At 42.9% G+C, this 12,947-nt stretch overlaps 1 protein-coding gene across 10 annotated transcripts in view; it reads right to left on the minus strand.

Annotated features, from left to right (window-relative positions):
• The window catches only part of FGGY (FGGY carbohydrate kinase domain containing), a 259,625-nt gene that overhangs the window by 134,634 nt on the left and 112,044 nt on the right, over nt 1–12,947 (minus strand). For 8 of the 10 annotated variants that reach the window (XR_009487461.1, XM_059853680.1, XM_059853678.1 and 5 more), the window contains one exon: nt 7,013–7,118. The exons of the other annotated variants lie outside the window; for them this stretch is intronic. The gene's annotated coding sequence lies outside the window, so the exon portion shown is untranslated. The remainder of the gene's footprint in view (nt 1–7,012; nt 7,119–12,947) is intronic. 10 annotated transcript variants of the gene reach the window in all.

Genomic DNA, 12,947 nt, shown 5'->3' on the forward strand with positions numbered 1-12,947 from the left:
GGGGCTTGGCGCGGTTTGCTGAACGGATGATAAATCTGATTTTCCAGCCCCGCTGCCGCGTACACGGCTGCGAAATATCGGGGGTCGCAGAAGCGGTGCAAGAAGCCGCGTGGAGACCACTGAAAAGAACGTATACAGTATAGAAGAATAAATATATCAAAACATACAGCCAAATAACTATGTAGAAACATGTAGAAGTAATAAACAGGAGGGAATGTCAGGGCTCAGGACATCTCTCACCCTGAGCCTCCTTAAATACTCCTTAAAAGAGTAAAACAGGGCTGCAAGCCACGAGTTTGGTTTTCTGGATGGGGTTGCTCTGAGAGTTTTACCTGAAAAGCTGGAGAGTTGCTGATGTGAGGAAGAAAACCCTTGGTTTAGTTCAGGTTTGCTTAACACAGAGAGAGGATGGGGTGATAGGATGCCCTCAAATGCATCCCTGAAAAACAGAGAAATCTCAGAATCAATGAGGTTGGAAAAGACCTCTCAGATCATCGAGTCCAACCCATGGGCCAGCCGTGGCTGAGCACTTCACGGTTTGGGACAGATCCCACCACACCCCTGTGTGACCCTCCTCAACCCACGCAGGGAGGAGCAGATGGCAGCCCTCACATTCCCATCATGTCCAAACACTTCTGGCCCCAGGGAGCCACCAGGGATTTTTCCCGTTACCCCCCAAATATTCTACAACAGGAAATCTTGCAGCAAAAAAAGTTCTCTTGCAACATTTCCAGAGTATTCCCACTTCGGCCCGAGCAGAAATGCTGCAGGAACAACCTTGCTCAGGGAAAGATGAGTGTTTGTCTCGTGGTTAGAGCACAGGGTTCGTGGTCAGGAGCTGTGGGTTCTCATTCCAGCCTTGCCACTGAATCATTTTGAGAGCTTTGCTAGTCACTTTGTACTAGAACCAGTTAGGAATTTTCCGTTGGGATGATTTTCTGATGGAAAACACTGCTTTTACCAAACTGAAATCTGGGTGAAAATTGATTTTTCCATTGGGAATACCTTGTATCTCTGCTGGCTTAGAAAGGACATTTGACCCAAACTGCAGTGTTTGGGGGTTTCTTCATTAGTCCAAATGTTTTGCTTTGAATAGATAGGTCAAAAAATAAAATACCCCCTCCCGACTGTAATTCCAATTCATTTTACAGGATGGTGTGAATGTGTGCCCTCATGCTCTGCTTTGCTCCCCAGGAGGTCTGTGGTGTAGTGAGATTTAAATTTCTGTTTTATGAGATGTGCACATCCCAATCTGAGTCAGACCTGGCCCGTGGGGACAAATCCCAGAGCAGGGCCACCACTCTGGCCAGGGAAGTGCTCCATGCAGGGAAAGTGTAAAGTTCACAGACACAAATGAGCTGTTTCATATTAGCTCAGTGGCCTAAAACAAGGCACCATGACTGGGGAGATACCCAAATGTTTTGTTCAACTGAAAAGCAATAAAATGAAGGCCAGAGAAATGGACCTGATTGTGTTCCAGAATCCCATTCCTCTGTTCATTAAAAACAAATTTATTTCTGCCCTCTGTATGGTCATACACTGACAGTTTCTTTTAGTATAATACTTGTTCTCTTCCCACAATGTATTTGTAGACACCGCTGAAGTCCCTTATTTGTTTTGCCAACTTAAATATTAATCATTTATTTTCTCTCATAACAGCAAGTTGTGGATTATCTAATAGTTTTTCCTTCACTTCTGTCAGTCAGAATTCATCTTTTCTGAGCATGAGTGATCCGGGTCTGACATACTGTGTAATGTTTAAATGACGGCTCGCAAGAGACTTGTACAGTGGCAATAATAATTCCCCCTGCACTCTTTTAGTTACAGACAGGCATCAAATTTGCCTTTTTTACACCTATATCACATTAGCACCTTGATTTACCCAGGTCTTTTTTGTGCCAATAAATAACAAAAATAAGTACAGACAAATTCATTAACTTTTGCTTAATACATTTTTCCATTTCATCTCACTTCTCTAGTACTCACATGCTTTCTTTCCAAGTGAGTGACAAAGGAAGATATTTTCAAGAACAATTATAAGTTTACAACTTCCAAAATCAAAGACCTGAAAATGCTTTTTATTAAAGAATCCAAGTTTAGATTATCACATATTCCCAAGCCCACATGAGGCTTAATTCATTGCTCCTTTGAAATATTCTGAAAGCTGAGGGTTAAGAGGTGTTATATTAGTGCAGAATAATGATGATTAATTTGTGCTTTGTATCAAATGCAGGAGGAGCAGATACATGTGCAGTGAATCCTCTATAATTCCAAAATCTTTCTATAAACTTGAAAATATTCCCTGGATGTACGTGCCTTAAATGAACTCAAAATCAATTTTTACTGTTTAGCATGTGGCTGTTGTAGTTTTCCATCAAATAACCCGCCCCCCTTCTTCCAAGATTCTGGACAGATTCACTTAAAATACACCCTTTTGCCTTTTCATTACAGAGTAACTAATGAAAATTCCATTTTAAATGTGCTTTCTGGGAGATAGGGATGTTCTTTCTTTTTGTGATTAACCAGACCCCGTATTTCAAGCAGCGGGGATACAGCTCCAGGTAGTGTAAATCAGCATTGCCCGAGATGGCCCTCAGTCCTCTCAACCTCACAGAACAATTTAGTGGGTTTAGATGACAGTTGGCATCTTTGAAATATTCTCTTTTGCAGAACTAGACTAGATGTGACACTTGCTGGAGAAGAAATCTTGCATAAATCTGTCAAAAAAGACTCAATCATATTACTTCACTAGCTGTGGTAACCTTTGGAGGCCAAAGTCCAGACAGGCTGAGAAATGGAGCATGAGTCCATAAAGGTGACAATTCCATTAACTGCAACCAGAGAGAGAGGTGAATGGTGAGATAAAGACAAATGACTCCTTCTGTAAAGAAAAGAAAAGATGTGTGTGCAGGGGAAAGAGGCAGAATGAACATTTTCCAGCCTTGTCGAGGAAATAAAGACCCAGCCTTGCTCTGTTGAGATCAACACAAAAATGTCTTTTCAGCTCAGTGGGTGTAAGTTTTGCCCCAACATCCCAACTCCTGGTGAATGTCAAGCAGCAATGGACCTCTGAACCCAACATCACATTTAGATATTCGTTAGAATAAAAATAGAAGGGAAAAAATATTTAATAAAGTTCCTGCTTGCGTGTGTGCTTAGGCAGTTCATACAAGCACCTGAGGGTGGGTTTTAATCTCATTTGATGAAGTATAGCACTTCTTCAAGTGTTATAGGAAGTAGAAGCTGGGGAATACTCTGGATGAAGTGCTTACTGGGCCATTAGACCAGGACTATTCTTCTAAACAGAGAGATGGGGAAGTAAAAACCAAATGAATTCTCTGCAACACGAAGGGATTTTTGAGTGTACAATAGGAAAAAAAGGAAATTTCCTTTGGGGGATTTTTTCTGGTTTTAACAGAAATATTAAGTTACTCTTGGATACTGGAGTGGCCAAAAAGGGAAATCCCTGTTTTAAGTTCCTCTAAATATAGCTAGAAAAATAATTCCAATTTTATCAACTTGTGGTCCATTTCCTCACGTTTTGGGCAGCTCACTTTTTAATACCAAAGTCAGAAGCTGGTACAAACAAGCAGACAATATTTCAGGCTCCACCAAAATTCCAGTGTCTTGCCCAGGGCCTGTTCCTGCCTGCCCACTTGGCTGGACACCAATATCCTTTATTCTCAAGGGAGTCAGCCTTCCAAAAAACCACTTGGCACCGGAGTCAGGGCTGCTCTGTTTTCCTAACGTTCGTGGCAGGCAGGATGTTTTCCGACTCTGGTACCCAACAGTTGAGCATTCCAGACAGCACAGGGATTTTTCTTTTGAAACCACACTTCCAATGCCATAAGAATAAGGGAGGTTCTGTGATCCTATGTGATCCTGGTGGGAAAATAGGATGACTTTGCTGTCACACAGTGATACACAAAGGGAAAATGCACATGGCTCTTGCCACCTTTGTAAACTCTCCTTCTGTGGTGTGAATGCTGAAAAAATCCTGGCTTAAATTCCTGTTACATCAACTGGTTCCCCTCTGGGAAGATTGCCCGAAGGAGAAGACCCCCTCCCAAAATGCTTGGCCAGAAAAGCAGCCCACTGGTGCAGTGTGGCAGAGGCAGTGCTCAGTAGTCTGTGTACACAGTGTTTTTAGCAAGTGAAAATGTTGTTTGCTCCCCAGAACACACAGTACAGATACCCCTACAACTTTTTTTGCGTGTCCCTTACACTCCTTGAATTTTAAAAACATGGCTTTATCATTAACATTCTATTCAAGTGATTCCTGATCTCACTGATGTCAGGGCCAGCTCCAGCTGTGTAGCCTTTCCCTTGTGGAACAGACAGTGCCCAGGGCAGGGCAGGCAGGGGACAGCTCAGCCAGGACTAGACTCTTCACTGCCCAGGAGCAAACACACTGTCCTGGGAGGCAGACTGCCAGAGACATCCCCCCCACAGCCTCGTGCCAAAATCCAGATGTGCAAAATCGTGAAATCACAATCTGTCGAGCTGGAAATGAATTTCACAAGCCAAGCTGTGAAAATCTCCTCAAATTTCACAATACCTTACATCTCCAGAAAAACTGCAAACGGAGGTTAAATTTTTTTTCTGTAACATCCTTCCAAGACTTTTTTCATAGGATATGACCAGCTTGCATAAAGTGCTTTGTTACAGTGGTGATATATCACACAGTGGTGCCAAATCCAGTCAGTGTGGGGAGGATTGAAAAGGCTCAGCCACCCTCCAGGCAGTGTGTCCTGATGCCATTCCTGGCACCTTCTACAAAAGGCAGATCCTATTTTGCCCTTTGAATTCCAAAACTGGTGAACACAGTCATGGGAGGCAATCAGTCAGGATCTGTTAATTTGTAAAAAAATATAACTGTATGTTCTCCAAGGGTAAGATTAACTGGGATCTGTACTTCCCAGATTATAAACAACACGCAGCCTTTCTCCTTAACTCATTGCAAAATGTACAAATGTTCCAACGCCAGCTCTGTAATCTTTTAAAATCTTAAACGGAACAGGGGCTCATTCCATTACATAAAAAGAAGTTTGTAGGATCATGTAGCTACCTGCAAATCACACACACAGATAAACCAAACAGCACAAGAAACAGGGATAAAGTCACCTTTTATGTAGCTGGTTCCTATAGCAGTGAGATTGTCATGCTCTGTATACAACCCAAAACAAATTGTCTGTTTAGAATTAAAATATGATCCTATTTCCAAAAGTCTTGCCTCCAGGGAGATCATTTTATACCACAGGGCAGATTCAGCTCTGGTGTAGGATTTCTGATTTTCATGGAATTGCACCATTAAGGAATTTGGCCCAACATCTAGCCTACACTGATGCAATTCAACTTTTAAGGGACAGCCATGGGGTTTCCTCCTAAGCCAGGCCAATTTTCTGGAACAAGTGAAGTCTGTAAAAGAAACCGTTGGAGGGATGTTTTAGTCTGGCATTTAGGAACATTCCCATATTAGAAACGTCATAGGATTTATTTTGTATGTCTTGCATGTTAGAATTTCGTGCTTTTTCTTCTTTCCTTTCAGAGACATTGTCAGTAGGTGGTCACAGTAAAACTGGATAAACCCCAAAGAAATGTAATGAAATGATTATAGACAGAGTGAGTAGAAAGACATTTGTGGATCCAGTTTGTTCTGCCTTATCTTTGTCATATAAACCTATTTTCCATACTTAATGTATTGCCTGAGCTTGCAATATATGATTAACAGAATGTCTGCACCACTCAGGACTCTGGAGAAAAATGTGAGATGTTAATTCACCAACATTGTAGGCAACTTCAAATATTCTGGGCATGGCTGATCTCACAGAGCGCTTTGGATTTATGCTTTACATGACAGATGGAAATCTGAATACACACACTGATGCTCTCACTGATGTTGAAAACTTCTGTGCAGGAACAAAGAGCTGTAACACTTCCCTGCTCCTGGAGCTAACCTGGTATTTCCTAAAATCATGCAGCTCCACAGGTCATGGCCCAGCAAACAGGAGTTTCCCCAGCTCTTCCTGCCAGCACTGCACGTACCGGGCACCGTGACGGGGTGGAAATGTGATGCTGTCAAGGGTCTAGGGGAGATTATTCCCTTCCCTCTACAGTTGTTTGAGCTGCCCAGACAGCATGAAGCAGATGCTCAGGTTCTTAAGGCTTCCTGGAAAAAACAACACTGTTTCAAAACCATACCAGAACCAAAACTATGGAAAGATTAATCGAGCTTGGGTCAAGAGGGAAGAAGGATACAATAGCTTGTGACAGCAGTGAGCTGGTAAATGATGTGCCCAAGGCTGAGCTCTCCTATGAATAAGTCAGAATATTCAGTGCATCACATCAAAAACTCCTTTGTACTATTGACATAATATTTGAAAGAACATGGGAAAATGATAGGACAATCAAAGGTACATTTTAATTTTCCTAATTTTTGCATTCTTACACTAATCTGACAATCATAAAGCCTTAGTATAAATCAAATGGAGCAAATGCTCTCAGTAAATTAAAATATAGACAGAAATATGTGTAGAATATGCTTTTATGTGTGTACAAGAGTTACAAAAAACTTTGGCACATCTGCAGTTTGCACAAGCAGCAGAATGAACCTGCTTCAAGCATTCTTTAAAATCTCATTCTGCTTTGGTAACCTCTGGATTATGCAGCTTGTCTTCTCAAAGCTATAGTAAAACCATCACGGCTTTAATTTTTTGAGTCATTGGCCAGTCAAAAAAGCTGAAAGTGAAATAAAAAGAAAGACATGACAAAAATCAGAAATACTGGATGTATTTGCCATTTCTGTCAGCCACAGATATGAATGTTGTGATAAAGCGAGATAAGAAATTGAGGAAGGAAATAAGTGGTAACTGCATTCTTATTTTAGAGTATTTTATATCTGATTGTTCCAAAATGAGGAGGAATATGTGACTGGTACATAACTCCACCCTCTCCAAGGCTTGCTGGGATCATTGTTTGTGAGTGTATCCAAACACCAGAACAGTTTCCTTACCTCTAGTCTGTTGCAGTCATGGAAATGCCAGGGGACACTCTGGTGGACACCTCATCCCCATGGTCACAGTGGACGCTGGGAATTCGTCATCTTGGGACATATGGGACTGGAAAATTAGAATTGCAGACATTTATCCCATATTTCCTTCCATGGAATCCTGGCCACTGAGGGTCAGCAGCTAAGAAGCAAGTCCATGTGCAGGGCACGACTCTGCCATAGTGGGCACAGGACCTGACATGTGGCTGCTGAGAGATCAACTTTCCTTCGTGACCACCTCTCACAGTCACCTTCAATGCCAAGTGCCCTGTTTCAAGTTAACTCTTTTTTCCTCCTTACTTTATTGCTTTTAAATGAACTGGCAGCTCAACGTTTCATCTAAAGCTGTTTCATATGCTTTTCTGCTTTAAAAAAAGCCCATGTGAGGATTATCTACTCAACATGAAGCTTTAAGAAATCACATTGATCTGGAATAAAAAATATCTGTTTGAGCTATCTTGTTTAAATGTTAGTGAAGGAAAGAAATCCCAGACAGAGCCATGAATGTGACTGTTTGCCATCCTTTGAGAAAATAAATGTTCTAAGTCAGCTCAGTGGTACTTGTACAACTGAGTTTCCAAATGTTGAAAATTGACACCAATCATGACCTGAATAACTTAAAAGTTTGAACCAAGAGTAATGTCCCCCTGTAAAAGAAAGACCCCCCCAAATTTCAACTCCAACTGCTCCATTTTGAGCTATAAAACAATTTTCCAAGCTGCTGCCTGTATTGGGCTTCAAACCAAAACTGAGTGAATCCAGAGGAGGAAGTCTGATGTACAGCAGTTAAAATATGTGAAGGATTTGGGGGGTTTTGGCATGTCAAACCCTTCAAAGTACAACATATTTGCAGTTTGGTATTGCAGGCATTTCCCTACCCACTGGAAGGTGAGTCTGTCATGGAGGGATACATGGAGGAATATGCTGCTCTCAGATGATATCACAGGCTGGTCATGTCCTTGCTACATTAACTTTTTCTTGAGCAGAAGAAACTTAGTGTCACCTCTGGTGGTGGGGTGTCCTGGTAACCTTGTTCTCTTTCATTTTACATACTCCTATTGGAGGGAACCAATTCAGAGGCTGAGAGTGGTATTTTTGGCCTTTTAATAATGGCCAGTTCAAGGTAATCCATATTTTGGCAATGGCCTACAATGTTATCTTTATCTGTTACCTATTGCCAGATTTATTCCATAGAATTTTGCACAGATCCCAGGACCAGGGAGGCTTCTGGCTGAAATTCCTCCCAACCCAGCTCCCTGCAGTCCATCCCAGCCCTCTGCAGTGTGTTTAGCCTGCAAAACCCCATGCTGGGACTCTGGGTTGAGCAGCAATGTTTGGGCAGCCCACTCAATGTTCTTCATGTTGGGTGACAGGAAAGCAGGGGAGGGAATGAGCCACTGCATTTGATTTGCAAGGTCCTGAAGCCCTGAGCTGTGGTTCTCGGGGATCTCTGCTCTTTGACAACACTTCCCACCACGTGTTCCAGCCAGAAAGATGGATGTACCTCAGTTAAAGTGAGTCATTCACTGAACCTGGGCCAAACTTTGAAGCAAATCTGGGCCAGTTTACTGCCTCAGGAGGAAACCTGGTTTTTGCATGAATTAGATGTGAAAATAAGCAGAGCCTGACTGACATCTCCTCCAAATTCCAACTGTAAGGGTAAAACCCAGAGGGCATGAGCCTCAGGCATGACAAAAATGAGGAGGGGAAAATGAGGCTTCCTGTCTCCCCTGCAAGAGCCAGAGAGACACACTTTACTCAGGACTTAGGCTAAAGTGTTAATGATTTATACACTAATTAAGTAATGTTTATAGAATGGCTTACATATGTAAATGGCTGTAAAGATGCTTACATTTTCCCTGCACTCTCCAATTAAACCAACTTTCATTACAGAGCAAAACAATTCCATCCCAACTTGTTACACCAGTTCTTTAGCCAGGCAGCTTTGCAGCCACTGCTCCCAGCTCAAACTGGGCTATTGTGTTTCTCTGAGGAAACTTCTGTGCTGGTTTGTAGTTGTTTTAATTCCATCACAGATCACATTCTGTTTAATGATAATTTGATTTTGCATTGCAAGACCCAGATGTACATTAGGAGGTCACAACCTTTCCATTTATCTCGTAAAGTAACTATTTTTTCCCCGAGTTCCATCAGGTTAAAACAGTTAGCAATTTTTCTCCTTGAAGTGTCCCTTCAGCTTGGCCAAGATATATAATAGATCAGTGTAGCTACAAATGCATTACAACATTAGTCATCAATTAGTTTTAAACCATCCCTGTAATATATCATTTATCCAGCTTGCTGTAGCACTATTGTGAACATTTAATTTTTTAAAGGCATCTTGATTTTTTAACCTGACGGCTGCATCCCCCTTTTGTCTCCTGTACAGACATCTCCTTAAGGAACAATAAAAATTAGATTTGTTTGACCTGCACTCAGGGTTCGTTTAAGCGAGATGGATTTTAATTGCTCTGCCCAGTCTACCAGACAGCTTTTATGTAATATTCCAGACATTTACGCACTGTCTTTTCCCCTGCTGCAAGCAGGTGTGTGTGCCCACAAATGCCTGTAAAGCAGCTCTTACAATTCATTTCACATCTCTGACAATCCTCTGGGAAATTGCTTTCTCTGAGATACCGGTTGGCATCAAATTAAGGCCTCCGGTCATTGCCACTTCTTCCCTCCTAACACCATTTCCTTTTGTCTTTAAGATTCACCTTCTTGTGTGGCTAATTCTAAAAAGGACCTTGCTGAGGATTGTGTTCCTTGGGCTTGTGTTGTCATTATATGGTACAGGTGACTCACCCCTGCATCTCTCATAGCGAGAATGGCTACAGGGCCTTACCTGTCTCTCCCCAAATCCATGATGTCCTTGCAATAAGATCTACAAGTGGAAGAAGTTTGGAGTATAAGAGAGCTCAGTCTGGGAGCAGCAGGTCTGTGCCACAGTTGCTTGGTATCTTTTAGGATCTATAACTTCAATTAGGAAGTCACGGGAGGAAGTTATCACTGACTCAGAGTCTGGAACACCCCGGCTGCTCTGCCAGCTCCAGGTGGAGGCACAATGAGCTCACATTTGCCCACAATGAACCTTATTTGCTCCAGCTGCCCCATCAGAGAGAGGAGAACCTCATGTGGAGAAGTTCTCTCCCTGATATCTCTTCCCTTCCATGGGTGATACAATCTGAAGATGATGTCCTCTGTTTTTCCTCTTCTCCTCATTCCTAAAAAGGAAGATTTGGCTGTCCCCTGAGTTACCAAATCAGCACAAAAAAATGGGCCTCCTAAGCAGTTCTTTGTGCCTACAGCTGGTTCTGGTCTCCTCTCTGTTGGACACACACATGTACTTAATTCCCAGTTGTGCTGGATGCCTATGAAAAGAAGAAATCTGCAAGTGAGGAGGGTCCCTTCTGCCATGTCAATGGAAGTGAGATCTGTAAATCTCCTGCACGCTGAGGCGAGTGAATGCTCAGAGTGCTTGGGAGAACAGCTGGGAAAAGGAATAAGCAGTTTTTATTGTGCTGCAAAGTGTCACTGATCCAACTTGCTAAGCTGATCCTCATGTGGCACATTGTGCCTGCTCCATAATTCTGCCTACTGCTTCCAGGGGGGTAATTCAGAGTGCTCAGCACTTCAGTCAGCACAGAAAAAGGCACAGACCTGCTTCCCCCACAGTGCTACAGCCAGCATGGTGCAGAGCAGCAAGGCAGCACTGCAGGGGAAGGACAGTTCCAGAATTAGTTAGGGGCCCTGTGAGGGACTGGAGGTGCAGATCATGGTGAGCCACAGAGAAAGTAGTGGAGGAGCTGGAAGATCCACCTGTCTTGCCAGCCTGGGGAGCCAGAAGAGGGTTTGGAATAATTTTCCTCCATGCCACTCCATTTCTCTCTTTTTATCTGCCAGCGGTAAATCCCAGTCCCTCAGGAAACAACCTGGAGTGAGACTGGTACGTGATGATGGGGCAATCACAAAACATTTAAAGAAAATGAAGGGTGCTGTGGGAGACTGTGGAAAGAAATCCTGTTTTCTGTTCTTGAAACTCAGCAGAATTGCACACTTGACAGAACAACTGCACAGCTCAAGTAATCCACCTTCCACCTGACCTGCCTGGGCCAGCACTCCAGTGCCACCATAAACTAATGGATGGCTTCCCTCTGGACAAGAGAGAGGAGCAGCAGAACATGGTCAGTGTTAATTGTGGCATCCGTGGAAGCAATTCAGATGAGGCATTCACTGAGAAGAGCCTTAGAAGACACCTACTTGATGGAGAATTTGTCAACACAGCAGTGACATCAGGAAAAGGGATGAGAGGTCCAGCACACTTACTTTGCATGTGGATACATAATTCTTAATTTCATATTCTGTGTTTTTTCCTCTGGGGCTTTTATATCCATCAGTAAGCCACACCCATATTTTTTACTTCCCTGACAGAAGCACTGAAAATCAGAACCCATTTATTTAGTACCAAACAAATGCAGAAATAAGAGCAGGCTGTAGCACTAGAATACACATTTGTAACCCTCTGAGGACCAGATGCAGCAGATCTGGAACACTCAGCAGCTGTAATGTGCACTGAGAAGTCATATTTGTTCAAGAAAAGCCACATTACTTATATTAATTGGATGTGTCCAGCTCATCCTGAGTCCACTTAAGCCTTGGCAAACCTCTAGCTCTGAGCATAACAAAGGTATTAATACTGATATTCCCTCATATTATCCCATTTACATAACGACTCCCACCTTTGCAGCCTAATACTTATTCTTTGGAACACAGAGAACTATTGACTCATATCTGGACTGGGTTGCCAAAACCTCCTAAATTTAGAGAAGTTTGGAACAAGAAAAGGAGTTTGGTTCAGGCCCATCCACAACAGCAAATTAAACACAAGTCATCATCTGTGTGAGCGACATTTTCGGCATGTCCAGAGCCTGGCGGGAGCTGACATTCCTTCTCCCAGAAAGATTTACAGAATTTGTGCATTGAAAAGCATTGAGGTAAACCCTGGTCTGAGGGCCAAGCGCATAAATTAGACCTGTCCCCTCCCTTCAGTGAATTACAGACGTACAGGCCGTAGGTTGGCTCGCTGTGCTCTTGGCAACTCCGGCAACTCTGCGAGTGTGTGTTCACAGAAAGGGAGTTTGTGTCGTACTCACACATTTACATTTCATTTTCTGAGATTTTGGTGCAAGGAATATGCTGTACATCATTTCTTCCCTCCATTCACATCAGATAGTGGATAAAACAGACTAAGAAAAAAGAGTAATATTAAAATGTTGGCACGCACTGCACTTTCTCAGCAGAAACTGTGTCGCCTGCACATCACTTTGGTTTAAATGATGTAGGTCAATGTTAGGTCAGCAAGAAGTGCTGGATTAGCATCTGCAGAGATTGAGGTCCTCTCCTCATTCACAGAACAAGTCCAGATCAAGAAACTGCATGAAAGCTTCACGCACAAAGCTGCCTTAGAAGACAGGATATTTCCAACCAAGTGCTCACCTGTTCCTCCAGCCCATGGTTTATATGGAAACCAAACTGGCCAGTTGGCAGAGTGACGAGGGTCTGACACTACCAAACTGCTTCTTCAAACACTGTCAAGGTTTTTATGAGCTGCATATTTGCAGAAGTCCATGTACCTGTGAAATAACTGAATCACTGTCTTCCATGTGTCAAAATGATGCCATTTCTGGGCTGTTCTATCTTCCTCCCACAGACCTACCACGTTTTGGGTGGAATGCATGGCCTGAAAACCCAAATACGTGTGGCAGCTCAGACTGGCTCTAGAGAAAGGACACGGTGAATGGCACTGGGAACCCCACACAGCATCCCAAAGGGATGCAGTTCACTCCAGGCTTTCAACCTCCCAAACTTGATTATCTGTGTGAAGGTTTTCTCAATGACC

The sequence above is a fragment of the Haemorhous mexicanus genome, chromosome 9, assembly GCF_027477595.1.
Source record: "Haemorhous mexicanus isolate bHaeMex1 chromosome 9, bHaeMex1.pri, whole genome shotgun sequence".
Classification (NCBI taxonomy): Eukaryota; Metazoa; Chordata; class Aves; order Passeriformes; family Fringillidae; genus Haemorhous; species Haemorhous mexicanus.